This window comes from Ranitomeya variabilis, chromosome 3 (genome assembly GCF_051348905.1).
Source record: "Ranitomeya variabilis isolate aRanVar5 chromosome 3, aRanVar5.hap1, whole genome shotgun sequence".
Lineage (NCBI taxonomy): Eukaryota > Metazoa > Chordata > Amphibia > Anura > Dendrobatidae > Ranitomeya > Ranitomeya variabilis.
In genome coordinates this window covers 482,784,166-482,797,474 of record NC_135234.1, presented here as the reverse complement: position 1 = coordinate 482,797,474, position 13,309 = coordinate 482,784,166, and positions in this window count along the sequence as shown.

Below are 13,309 nucleotides of genomic sequence, written 5' to 3'. Positions count from 1 at the left end.
CAGATGGATGGAGTAGTGGATGGTTGGTGGATGGCCACCATGTCCCAACTAGGCTGCAACGTCAGCAAGGAGGTGGGTAAGTCATGTTATGGGCTGGAATCATGGAGAAACAGCTGGTAGGGCCCTTTAAAATTCCTGAAGGTGTGAAAATGACCTCTGCAAAGTATATAGAGTTTCTGACTGACAACTTTCTTCCATGGTATAAAAAGCAGAAACGTGCTTTCAGGAGCAAAATCATCTTCATGCATGACAATGCACCATCTCATGCTGCAAAGAATACCTCTGAGTCATTGGCTGCTATGGGCATAAAAGGAGATAAACTCATGGTGTGGCCACCATCTTCCCCTATCCTCAACCCTATGGAGAACCTTTGGAGTATCATTAAGCAAAAGATCTATGAGAGTGGGAGGCAGTTCACATCAAAATAGCAGCTATGGGAGGCTATTCTGACTTCATGCAAAGAAATACTAGCAGAAACTCTCCAAAAACTCACAAGTTCAATGGATGCAAGAATTGTGAAGGTGATATCAAAGAAGGGTTCCTATGTTAACATGTAACTTGGCCTGTTAGGTTGTTTTGGAGTTAAATAGCTTTTTTGTTCAGTGAATGTGACCTCCTAATGCTGCAAATTCCACAAATGAGCATTTTCAAAATGTTTAGAAATTCTACTGTGCCTAATAATTTGGAACAGTGGATTTTGAGTTTTTATTCATTTTGGAGATTATACTGTTATCAATGGGAGGTTTCTTCAATAAAATTCGATGTATACTCTAATGGGTGATGACTTTTATTAGACTGACTGTCATTTGCACCGACCATTTAGGAAAATCCGAGAAAAATATCATTTGCATAATAATTTGGAACATGGTGTATACTCGAGTATAAGCCAAGGCACCTAATTTTACTACAAAAAACTGGGAAAACTTATTGACTCGAGTATAAGCCTGGTATGCATTGTCCCCTCATTCCTATCCTGGTCTGCATAGCTCCTCATCCCTATTCTTGTATGCATGGCTCCTCATCCCTTTCCTGGTCTGCATAGCTCCTTATCCCCATCCTTGTCTGCATGGCTCCTTATCCCCATCCTTGTCTGCATGGTGTGACAGACACCGTATCAGACTCACCACCAGAGACTGTACGCATGTCCAAAGACGTGCTGAGGAAACCTGAGGAGTTTCTGCAGTGGAATGTGAACACGCCTGAAAGTGTGCTGCAGGAGGAACAGGACCTGCAACACATGAGCACTGGGGGAGTGACTGGGGGCAGACCTAGGTCCCAAACTCCTAGCAGGGATAGTGGGACCCAGCAGAGTCGGGAGAATAGTCAGACCATAGGGCAGCGCAGTAACAAGCGGGTAACATGAATAGAGTGGTAAGAAGAAAGCCAGGAGTCAGAAGCCAGAAAGAGCAACGCAGTGCCAGGGGAACAGGCGATCGGGAAGTCAGGGACATAGCCGGGGAAGAACAAAGAGTAACTCAGAAAGTACAGATCCATCGGACGAATATCAAACGGGAAACAGACTGGGTCATACACAGAGCAATCTGTTGTGAATCTGCTTTTGGGCTCCTTCTGGTGGTGGCTAGTGGTACTGGTGACTCGGGTGTGTTTTCTTTCTCAGTTCACCTGTTTTCATCAGTAGTGGGGAGTTCCTATTTATGCCTGCTCTTCAGTCATTGCCTTGCCGGCCATCAATGTAACCAGAGCCTTTCTGTTGCATGTTCCTGCTCCTAGACTACTGATCAGCTAAGTTGGACTCTTAGTCCTAAGTTTGTTTGCATTTTTGTTCCAGTTTACAGTTAAGTCTTTCTCTGTAGCTGGAAGCTCTTGTGGGCTGAAATTACCACTCCGGTGTCATGAGTTGACACATGAGTTTTAAAGTAATTTCAGGATGGTATTTTAAAAGGGTTTTCAGCTGACCGTGCAGTTCCCTTTTGTATCTTTCTACTATCTAGTAAGCGGACCTCGCTTTGCTGAACCTACCTTCATACTGCGTATGTCTTTTCCTCTGAACTCACCGTCAATATATGTGGGGGGCTTCTGTCTCCTTTTTGGGGGAATTTCCCTAGAGGTAAGCCAGGTCTGTTTTTTCCTCTACTAGGGTAAGTTAGTTCTCCGGCTGGCGAGAGACGTCTAGGGATAAAACGTAGGCACGCCCCCCGGCCACTATTAGTTGTGTGATAGGTTTAGCTCACGGTCGGCTCGAGATTCCATCACCCAAGAGCTCGTTCGTTATTTATGTGTCCTGACGTTCCCCTGCCATTGGGAACCATGACAGCAATCGTACAGAAGAAGGCAATATACACAAGTATACAAGGGTCAGCTACTCAGCCAGGAACGAACGTATAATGTATCACTGACAACGAGCATATACTTATAGCCATCCCCAAGTCAAAGAGAGGCCACATAAGATTAACCCTAGAAGGACCATAACAAACTCCAGGCAGATCATGACACATGGCTCCTTATACCCATCCTTGTATGCATTGCTCCTTAGCCCCATCCTTGTATGCATGGCTCCGTATCCCCATCCTTGTATGCATGGCTCCGTCTCACCATCCTTTTCTGCATGGCTCCTTATCCCCATTCTTGTTTGCATATTAACTCATCCCTATCCTTGTCTGCATGGCTCATATCACTTTCCTTCTCTGCATGGCACCTTATCCCTATCCTTGTATGTATGGCCCCAATCAAAAAAACATAAAAAAAGAAACAATCCTACTTACCTTCACTTCGCTCCCTCGCAGCATCTTTTTCTGGTTCCTGCAGCTGCTTATGCTTGTAAACAGTGCATGGCAGGGATATCATGCACTGCTTACAAGCAGAGCAAAGTTGCCAGAATACTTACTGCGTTCCATGCCGGAACTATGTGCATGGAGATCAGTGAGTATTCATTGCTCTTTAGTAGCACGCAGTGTCAGCTTCAGCCACCAGCTTCCTGCAGCTGCCGAAGGTCACATGTGCCCGCTACTTAAGAGATATTAATATTCACGTCTCTCTTCTCCCATTGGAGTGGAGAGAGGTTAATATTCATTTCTCTTAAGTAACGGGCGTACGTGACCACCGGCAGCTGCAGGAAGCTGGCGGCTGAGGCTGAAACTGTGTGAGCTATTACAGAGAAATGAATATTCACTGACAGCGCAGAGAATATTAATTTCTCTAGCAGTGGCCTCAGGAGTTAGCCACAGCAGCCGGCTACTGCCTTTGTGACCTGGTGCTCCTCCGTTACCACCTCCATCTTCTAGGACATAGACTCAGTATAAGCCAAGGTAGTCGTTTTCAGCACCAAAAAATGTGCTGAAAATCTTGGCTTATACTCAAGTATTTATGGTAATCGGTGCTGCCAGCCGTTCTCGGTGACAATCTACTTGTCAGTATCACTGGTAGTCACCAACAAAGTGACTCCTCACTGTGATCCTAAACTTTCCTTTCTTATCCTGTTGCAAACACCCAGAAGGGAAGGAGAGGAGTGACATCACACATGTGAGCAGATCCTGCCCACATTTACTGCAGTCATAATGTGAGCTAGTTGTACACTAGGTGTACAAAAGTGCAAAATATTGAACCTTTTTACATTACTTTTCATACTATTCTGTATTAAAAACTAATATTGAAAAAATATGTGCAGGGCAGTATGACACTCTCCCCCAACCTACAGGTCCCACACGGACTACTTGACCTGCTGCTATTATCAGTATAACACTGTACAGGTGTTATTAAAACTACATGATTCTATATGGGATCTGCATGCAGTACATTAAAAAGGTCTAATTATTTGACTTTGTGTCTACATCACATAGTTGTCCTCTTACTTGTCAGATATCCTTATGCGTCCCCAGAAATATCTGAATTGCTGTAAGCCAAGGAATGGCCATATACAGTGCCTTGCAAAAGTATTTGGCTCCCTGGAACTTTTCAACCTTTTCCCACATATCATGCTTCAAACATAAAGATACCAAATGTAAATTTTTGGTGAAGAATCAACAACAAGTGGAACACAATTGTGAAGTTGAACGAAATTTATTGGTTATTTTAAATTTTTGTGGAAATTCAAAAACTAAAAAGTAGGGCTTGCAATATTATTCGGCCCCTTTAACTTAATACTTTATTGCACCACCTTTTGCTGCAATTACAGCTGCAAGTCGCTTGGGGTATGTCTCTATCAGTTTTGTACATCGAGAGACTAAAATTCTTGGCAAATAGCTTGAGCTCAGTGAGGTTTGATGGAGATTGTTTGTGAACAGCAGTTTTCAGCTCTTTCCACAGATCCTCGATTGGATTGAGGTCTGGACTCTGACTTGGCCATCCTAACACCTGGATACATTTATTTGTGAACCATTCCACTGTAGAATTTGCTTTATGTTTAGGATCATTGTCTTGTTGGAAGACAAATCTCCGTCCCAGTCTCAGGTCTTTTGCAGACTCAAACAGGTTTTCTTCAAGAATGGTCCTGTATTTGGCTTCATCCATCTTCCCATCAATTTTAACCATCTTACGTGTCCCTGCTGAAGAAAAGCAGGCCCAAACCATGATGCTGCCACCACCATGTTTGACAGTGGGGATGGTGTGTTCAGGGTGATGAGCTGTGTTGCCTTTACGCCAAACATATCGTTTGGCAACAATGCTACAACTGCTACAACTGTGTTCCACTTGTAGTTGATTTTTCACCAAAAATTTACATTTGGTATCTTTATGTTTGAAGCATGATATGTGGGAAAAGGTTGAAAAGTTTCAGGGAGCCGAATATTTTCGCAAGGCACTGTCTTGAAAATTAAATGGTTCTTACTCTTGCCACCATCATATAAACCCACCATTCACTAGCATCTTTCACTACTTGAGACATCAAGCAATAACTAATTAGATGCTACAACTGTTGCAGGATTGATAAAACCTTTCAACAAAAATGTGTAAAAATGCAGTTAAAGTAACAGGCAAAGTTTGAGTTACCTAAAGAGATCTGCAGATTTTTTTTTTTTTTTTTAAGCAGACAGTTATAAAAAAAAATAATGGCAGTACTGCAATTAATATATTCGGGAAAAATCTATAATTGTAAGGTGTCAGTCATTAGATTGATGAAATAAAAATTGAGAGTCCTCAATGCACAAACGTTATCAATCACTGATGACTCTCTATTTACATATTGTTTTAATTATATTGACAATCTTTTCAACAAACTTTGCATAAATCAGTAGTGCAGGTGAATATAAGAAACTTTGGAACATTATTACTCAGAAGAGTACGCTTCTTTGCTTCTTTCTCCACTGCATTCAGTCTCCCATAATCCAGAGGTTATGTACTGTGAGCTCATCCATTATTTTATTCTGTTTCAGGGCTAGTATGCAGTCCAAGGAATGTGCACTCTCTTCTCTGATATGGGGCACATTTGGGACATGTACCTGATGAGCACATCAGTGTTCCTTTCTTTACATCTGCCCTTTATTGCGGTGTGCACCCGACTGTCTCCTTAAACTTGGGACTGTGTCATCTGGAACATCTGCCTTTTTTTTTGTCTAATGTTACTTTTTTTCTTCTTCTTCCCCTTTTTTTTTCTTTTTTTCTTTCTTTTTTCTTCTTCCTTTCTCCTCCCATTCCTCTCTTTTTTCTCTTTTTGTCCGTTCTCTTTTTTTCTTCTTTTTTCCTTTTCCCCTTTCCCCTCCCCCTTTTTGGTTCTTTTGTTCCTCTGTTTGTCCCTGCTTTCTTTCCTTGGTTTCTGTTTTCCTTCCCTCTCTTCCTCCCCCCCCCCCCATTTTTTTCTCTTTCTTTCCCTTCCTCCCGGCCTTTTTTTCTGTGTTTTTTCCCTTTTTATATTGGCCTTCTCCTTCTTACTGTTCATTGTTTACCCATATACCTGAGTGGCTGAGTCTAACTATACATGGTGTTATGATGAGGTTATCCTCTATGTCTATGTTATGTAGTTGCATATATACTCTCTTTTGTAAATTTCATTATATGATTTACAATAATTCTGTTTTCATTTTGATGTACAATTGTTTGATTTTTTTGTAGACTGATGAAGATCTTGTTGCCTGAAACGTCTTATTCTTTTCTGGATATTCAAAGTTTAATAAAATACTCCTGTTCATTAGCGGATTAGGATACTACTTGTGCACCTTTGCATCCAAAAATGCTATGCTTTTCTTAGGCTAGTTTCACACTAGCATTCGGCAGGGCTGCGGAGGGCTGCGTACTTCTTCTGTTAAGCTCCGCCACTGCCACGCCTCTTCCTTCAGCTCTGCCTACATCTGCATGTGTCCTGCGTACCCTATCTTTAACATTGGGTACGCAGGCCTTACGGATGTATGTGGCACCAACCGCAGCAAAATGCAACATGTTGCTGTCGACGCAGTTGAGCGCAGCGTCAAAACGACGCATGCGCAGGCATCCGCATACATCCGCATGGCCTGCGTACCCAATGTTAAAGATAGAGTACACAGGATGCATGCAGACGTAGGTGGAGCTGAATGAAGAGGTGGAGCTGAATGAAGAGGTGCGGCAGTGGGGGCGGGGCTTAATGGAGGAAGAACACTGCCGTCCGCAGCCCTGCCAAATGCTAGTGTGAAACTAGCCTTATATGGTAAAGCTGACCTAGCAGTATGATTATCCAGATCAGGATGATTGCACTGATACCAAACATGAATATATATTTTTAATTTACCGGAAGTAATTATAAAATATTTGGAAATCCATAAAAATCAAACCCTTTTCTTGTGTCATCATTTTGCCAGAACTGTGATGCTGTCAATTTTTAGGATATAGTAATGGGTGATGGCTTATTTTTTGCGACCTGAGTAGACATTTTATTGGTATGATTTTGGGGGTAAATATGGTGTTTTGAACTCCTCCTATTGTATTTTACTGAAATGTTGTGGTGGCCAAAAAAATGTAATTCTGGTGTTTCGATTTTTTTTCTTTTTACGTCGTTTACTGATCGTAATAATTTATGTAATATTTTGATGGATCAGACTTTTATGAACACAGCGGTACCAAATGTGTTTTATTTATTTTATTTTTAGTGGGGCAAATAGGGGTTGATTTAAACTTTTGTGTTTTTTTAATATTTTTGTTTTTAAAAAAAACTGTTGTGTATAAATAAAATCATGATCCCCTATGAAGGCCAGCTAAATGCTGGATTTAATAATAAAGTTGGTTTCTGAGAAGCTAATTAAGAAATAACCATCAGTATGGTTGCACTTGCTGTTATAACGATTGCAAATAAACCCGAACAATCAACACTTTCTCTTTAAATCAGAGAAACAGAAATACTAAACTGTGACAATAACCCTAGTTTCTGATATACTCATATTTGGCCATTTTATTGTTTTCTGTTGAGATTCTCTTTACAGGGAACCTGTCATATTGGGAAACGCTGTTTACTTGCAGATATAGGGTTAATCCTGCCTGCCTTACTGGAAGCGCCTACAGGGAGTAAATGAACTTATATCTTCCCTGTAGTTGATCACTTTCGGTCATAGAGGCCTACTTGGAGCAGTTACAGTTTGTGCTGTGAATGGCAGGTGTTATCACTCCCTGGCACATTAAGGGTATGTGTCCACGGGGCATAATGGCTGCGCTTTGGACGCAGCGAATACCCCACTCTGCCCAAAGGGCCGCCCCCTTTGTACCGCATCCTATCCATAGGCTGGATTATTTATCTTGCATTGACGGAGCGTCTCCGCAAGATAAATAGACATGCTACGGTCTAGAAAGACGCGCCGCATGTCCGGATATGCAGGGCCGCTGGATGCAGCCGTGCGCACATAGTGGAGACGGGATTTCATAAAATCCCCTCCACTGTGCTGTAACATCTGGATGCTGCGGATTGGACGCTGCGGCTATACGCAGCGTCCAATCCGCAGTAAATACTGAGGAAAAACGCCACATGGAAACATACCCTAATTGACAGCCTGGAGTGCAGTGTCTGTGCGCAGTGTGTTTGTGCAGAATAGGCTGTCAATCAGTGTAAGAGTAAGTCATGGTAGTGCACTCACTGTGTAGTGAGGGGTGACTGTAATCTGCAGGTAAATAGCATTTCCCGGCAAGACAGGATCCCTTTAAGCTTCCTTTGACACGTAACTTTGGGTGTGTTCCTGTATTTAGCAAGGGAGGGAAGAGATGACTGAAAGTGGAACTGTGGTAGAGGAAGTAGTATAATGTCTGTTATCTCATCTCTCCTCACATAACACTGCAGAATATATGTATGTTACTAAGAGTTTACCTTAGAGAAGAATGAACTAGACAGGAGGGAGGTCACAATGTTCTCTTTGCTGCTATTTGAGTAATTTAAAAAAGCACTTCAAGAAAAACTGATGCAGAGAATTACGCCTCATGCCGGACCGGAGGGTGGCAGACCAGTGCAGATTATTTGCAAAGACAGATCCCCTCCCCCGCGTCATGCTGCACTTCCCTATGCCCTGCATTATGCTTTAATATACTCAAAGTGTCTTTTACCTGAGGCCAAAATTTCAACCCTAGACCAACACATTGTCTCAGTTGTTGACAAGCACTGCAACGTACATATTATATATATATATATATATATATATATATATATATATACACATAATATATTAGTGAATGTTGCAGTGCTTGTTATATATATATATATATATATATATATATATATATATATATATATATATATAATAATAATAATATTTATTTTTATATAGCGCCAACTTATTCCGCAGCGCTTTACAGTTTGCACACATTATCGCTGTCTCCAATGGGGCTCACAATCTAGATTCCCTATCAGTATGTCTTTGGAATGTGGGAAGAAACCGGAGTACCCGGAGGAAACCCACGCAAATACGGAGAGAACATACAAACTCTTTGTATATATATATAAATAAATATATATATATATATATATATATATATATATATATATATATATATATGTAATAATCTCCAAGGCACCATAACAGCTATATCTTTAGCTAAGAGTCCAAAATCCTCTTTAAACTGTATACCTATTTCTGCAAATATATACTGTATATAACTCCTCTTATCTCTGCCCAATTAGTTCCGTTTGCAAGAAGTAGATACAACACACGTACTGCATGAGAATCCAATCGTTCTGTATAGGAAAGTTAATATTTGACAAGCCGTAGATAGTAAAGCTATTGTACACACCGCACTTTGTTTCATACAATGTAAGCATTGTGTCTACCGAAGATTACAAGCAACACCTATGATCATAGTTCACTTGCTGTCCTTACACAGAAATTGTGCATTAATGCTTTAAGAGTAAGCGTTTTTCAATTTTTTTCATTCATAAATAAACAAGTTTGTACTTTCTCTTATTAGAAATGAGTTTTTTTTCTCCCCCTGAATTGATCTTTCAATCTCAATCCATGGGAAGAATCTGTAATATCTGTATTCAGTGAAGACAGATATTCACATTACTGAGATAGGAGGCGGCTTTGGCAATCCTATGGAGAATGAAGATCTAGAGATAAGAGGAAGACATGGACAGCTCCTGAAACAGCAGTTACTGTTCTCCATAAAACTTTACGAGCACCAACTGTCATCTCCTAACTCAATGGTGGGACAATTTGTATTCACTGAAAAGATTTTATCTGTAAACTGAACATTTTCAGAATGAATGATTTCTCTAATAATGATATATTACAAAGTATATCATATTCTGGCATACTATTAATTTCTGAAAACAAAAAATAATATAATAACTATTTAAAGTGTTGTTAGCCCAAAATAACAAGTTATGCCCTATCCATCTAGGTCCCAGCAGTCAGCCCATAGCAATGTTGGGAACTGGGCTCTGGAATGATGGCAATAGGGACTGAGCCCAGTCCTGGGTAGCCAACCATCCGGACATTCAAGGACAAGCCTTAAAAATAGGGCACTTTTTTGCCCTGTCAGTGAAAAAAATATTAAGGTGTCTGTGATTTTTTTGAAGCTGAAGAAACTTATACAGATTATTTTTACCATAATTATCATCATTTGACAGTTTACAGTGAATGCAGCTGTGGTCAACATATCAAAGTTATGGGCTGCAGACAGGTTTGACATATAATTATACTGATTTATTATTATGGTTTTCCAAAATGTTCATAAAAAATATTGTCCGTTTGTGATTTTTTTTGGCCTATGCTCCATTCATTGTATATGGGACTGATGGAGAAAGCCAAGTATAACACAAGGCTTCATAGACAATGAATGGAGCCGAGATAGAGCTTGTGCACCTCCGCACTATTCACGAAGAGGATCTGCAGAACCCTTTTCTCGGGATTCCAGATACCTGTTCCCATGATCGAGGGGGAGTCCCTGAACTGACATCCCCAGAAATCAGTAGGTTATCCTTAATCCTACAGATTGGGCATTACTTTCTATTTTGGGATTAACCCTTTAGCTTGACCATAATCATTATTGTTATGATTCCCCATACAATATATCATTCTTATGGTCTTATAGGTTTATAGGTCATTTGTGTGATTAAACTCCAAAGAAATAAAACCATAAACAAAAGGGGTTATCTTCTGTTGGAAATTTTGCAGTCTTGTTGTATTGGGATTGGTTGAATTGAGACCACCAGAGGAACCACTGGTCTTCCGGTGGGCCAGTTTAACTCTGAATAGCATGAAAAGCAGATAACAGCAGAATATGAGGAATCTTGTAAAGCTTCTTCATAAGCCAATGTTGCCCCCAAGTGGTAATTGTTGGTATTACAGAATTGCAATATGAGAAGTTAAGTATCTCATACAAGTATTGGATTTTACATAAATAAGACATAAAAGTTAATTGTAAATAGTCATGTGAAAAGTAAGGACAGCCCTTGAAAAGTTTTATCCTTCATTTTTAACATTTGTAAATATTTAAATATTTCATCTTTATTCAGACAGTAAACAGTATAAAGATAAAGGTGAAGGAATTAAACAAAATAAAACTAGTTAATTATAATAATAACTAGATGGTAGCCCGATTCTAACGCATCGGGTATTCTAGAATATGCATGTCCACGTAGTATATTGCCCAGCCACGTAGTATATTGCCCAGCCACGTAGTATTTTGCCCAGTCATGTAGTATATTGCCCAGCCACGCAGTATAATGCCCAGTTACATAGTATATTGCCCAGCCACATAGTATATTGCCCAGTCACATAGTATATTGCCCAGTCACATAGTATATTGCCCAGCCACGTAGTATAATGCTTAGCCATGTAGTATATTGCCCAGTCACGTAGTATATTGCCCAGTCACGTAGTATATTGCCCAGCCACGTAGTATATTGCCCAGTCACGTAGTATATTGCCCAGTCACGTAGTATATTGCCCAGCCATGTAGTATATTGCCCAGCCACGTAGTATATTGCCCAGTCACGTAGTATATTGCCCAGCCACGTAGTATATTGCCCAGCGACGTAGTATATTGCCCAGTCACGTAGTATATTGCCCAGCCACGTAGTATATTGCCCAGTCACGTAGTATATTGCCCAGCCACGTAGTATATTGCCCAGCCAAGTAGTATATTGCCCAGTCACGTAGTATATTGGCCAGCCGCATAGTATATTGCCCAGTCACGTAGTATATTGCCCAGCCTTGTAGTATATTGCCCAGTTACGTAGCATATTGGCAAGTCATGTAGTATATTGCCCAGCCACGTAGTATATTGCCCAGCCACGTAGTATATTGCCCAGCCACGTAGTATATTGCCCAGCCACGTAGTATATTGCCCAGTTACATAGCATATTGCCAAGTCATGTAGTATATTGCCCAGTCACGTAGTATATTGCCCAGCCACGTAGTATATTGCCCAGCCAAGTAGTATATTGCCCAGCCACGTAGTATATTGCCCAGCCACGTAGTATATTGCACAGCCACGTAGTATATTGCCCAGCCACGTAGTATATTGCCCAGCCACATAGTATATTGCCCAGCCACGTAGTATATTGCCCAGCCACGTACGTAGTATATTGCCCAGCCACGTAGTATATTGCACAGCAACGGAGTATACAGCACAAAGCCACGTAGTATACAGACTTAAAATAAAAAATAAACATATACTCACCTTCCGAAGGCCCGTTGAAGTCCTGGCCCTGTGTGCGGTGCATGCGGCAGCTTCCGGTCCCAGGGTTGGTATGAGCGCAGGATCTGTGATGACGTCGCGGTCACATGACCGTGACATCATGGCAGGTCCTTCTCGCACACCATCTTTGCCCCCGGAACCTGCCGCTTGCATGGAGCGGTCACCGGAGCGTCGCGAGGAGTGGGAAAGGCTGGGCGGGATGGTGAGTATAGCAGGTTTTTTGTTTTTTTAATTATTTTTAACATGACATATTTTTACTATTGATGCTGCATAGGCAGCATCAATAGTAAATAGTTGGGGACACACAGGGTTAATAGCAGCGGTAACGGAGTGCGTTACACCGCGGCCCAATACCGCTGCCATTAACCCTATGTGAGCGGTGACTGGAGGGGATTATGGAGCGGGCGCCGGGCACTGACTGCAGGGGAGTAGGGGAGGGACTAATCGGACTGTGGCCGTCGCTGATTGGTCACGGCAGCCATGACAGGCAGCTGCCGAGACCAATCAGCGACGTGGGATTTCCATTACGGAAGTTGAGGACAGAAAGACGGAAGTACCCCTTAGACAATTATATATATAGATCTTTATTTTTATACAGTGCTAACATATTCCGCAGCGCTTTACAGTTTTGCACACATTATCATCGCTGTCCCCAATGGGGCTCACAATCTAGAATCCCTATCAGTATGTCTTTGGAATGTGGGAGGAAACCCACGCAAACACAGAGAGAACAAACAAACTCCTTGCAGATGTTGTCCTTTATGGGATTTGAACCCAGGACCCCAGTGCTGCAGTGCTATCCGCTGAGCCACCGTGCTGCCCTGTAATTATGTAATAGTTTATTATTTCAGAGATATAGTAATTATGGATAATTTAAAATTATTTTGCAAACTAATTCTGATGAAAAACAAAAACAACCCGGTACAATAAATAGGAATAGACAACATGCAGCATATGTATGTCAGTCCTGGTGTGAGAGGTGTGACTACAGCAGCATGCTTACTGAGTAGTGAGCAGTGACTGTAATGGGTTCCTGCACTGACCCAATGACTGGAAGTTCCGGTTGGTATAAAACTTCCCCTTTTCCCTACAGCCTTGCTTACAGTAAGCCAGCCAAACAGGATTTAATCGCTATTTGCAGATTACTACTATATCTGCATGCATATAGCATGTTTGTAGGTTACAGTTTCCCTTGAAAGTGACTTTTTGACAAATCTTAACAAACTTGTATCATATATCGCCATCTACTGTGCAGAAGGGGAAACTG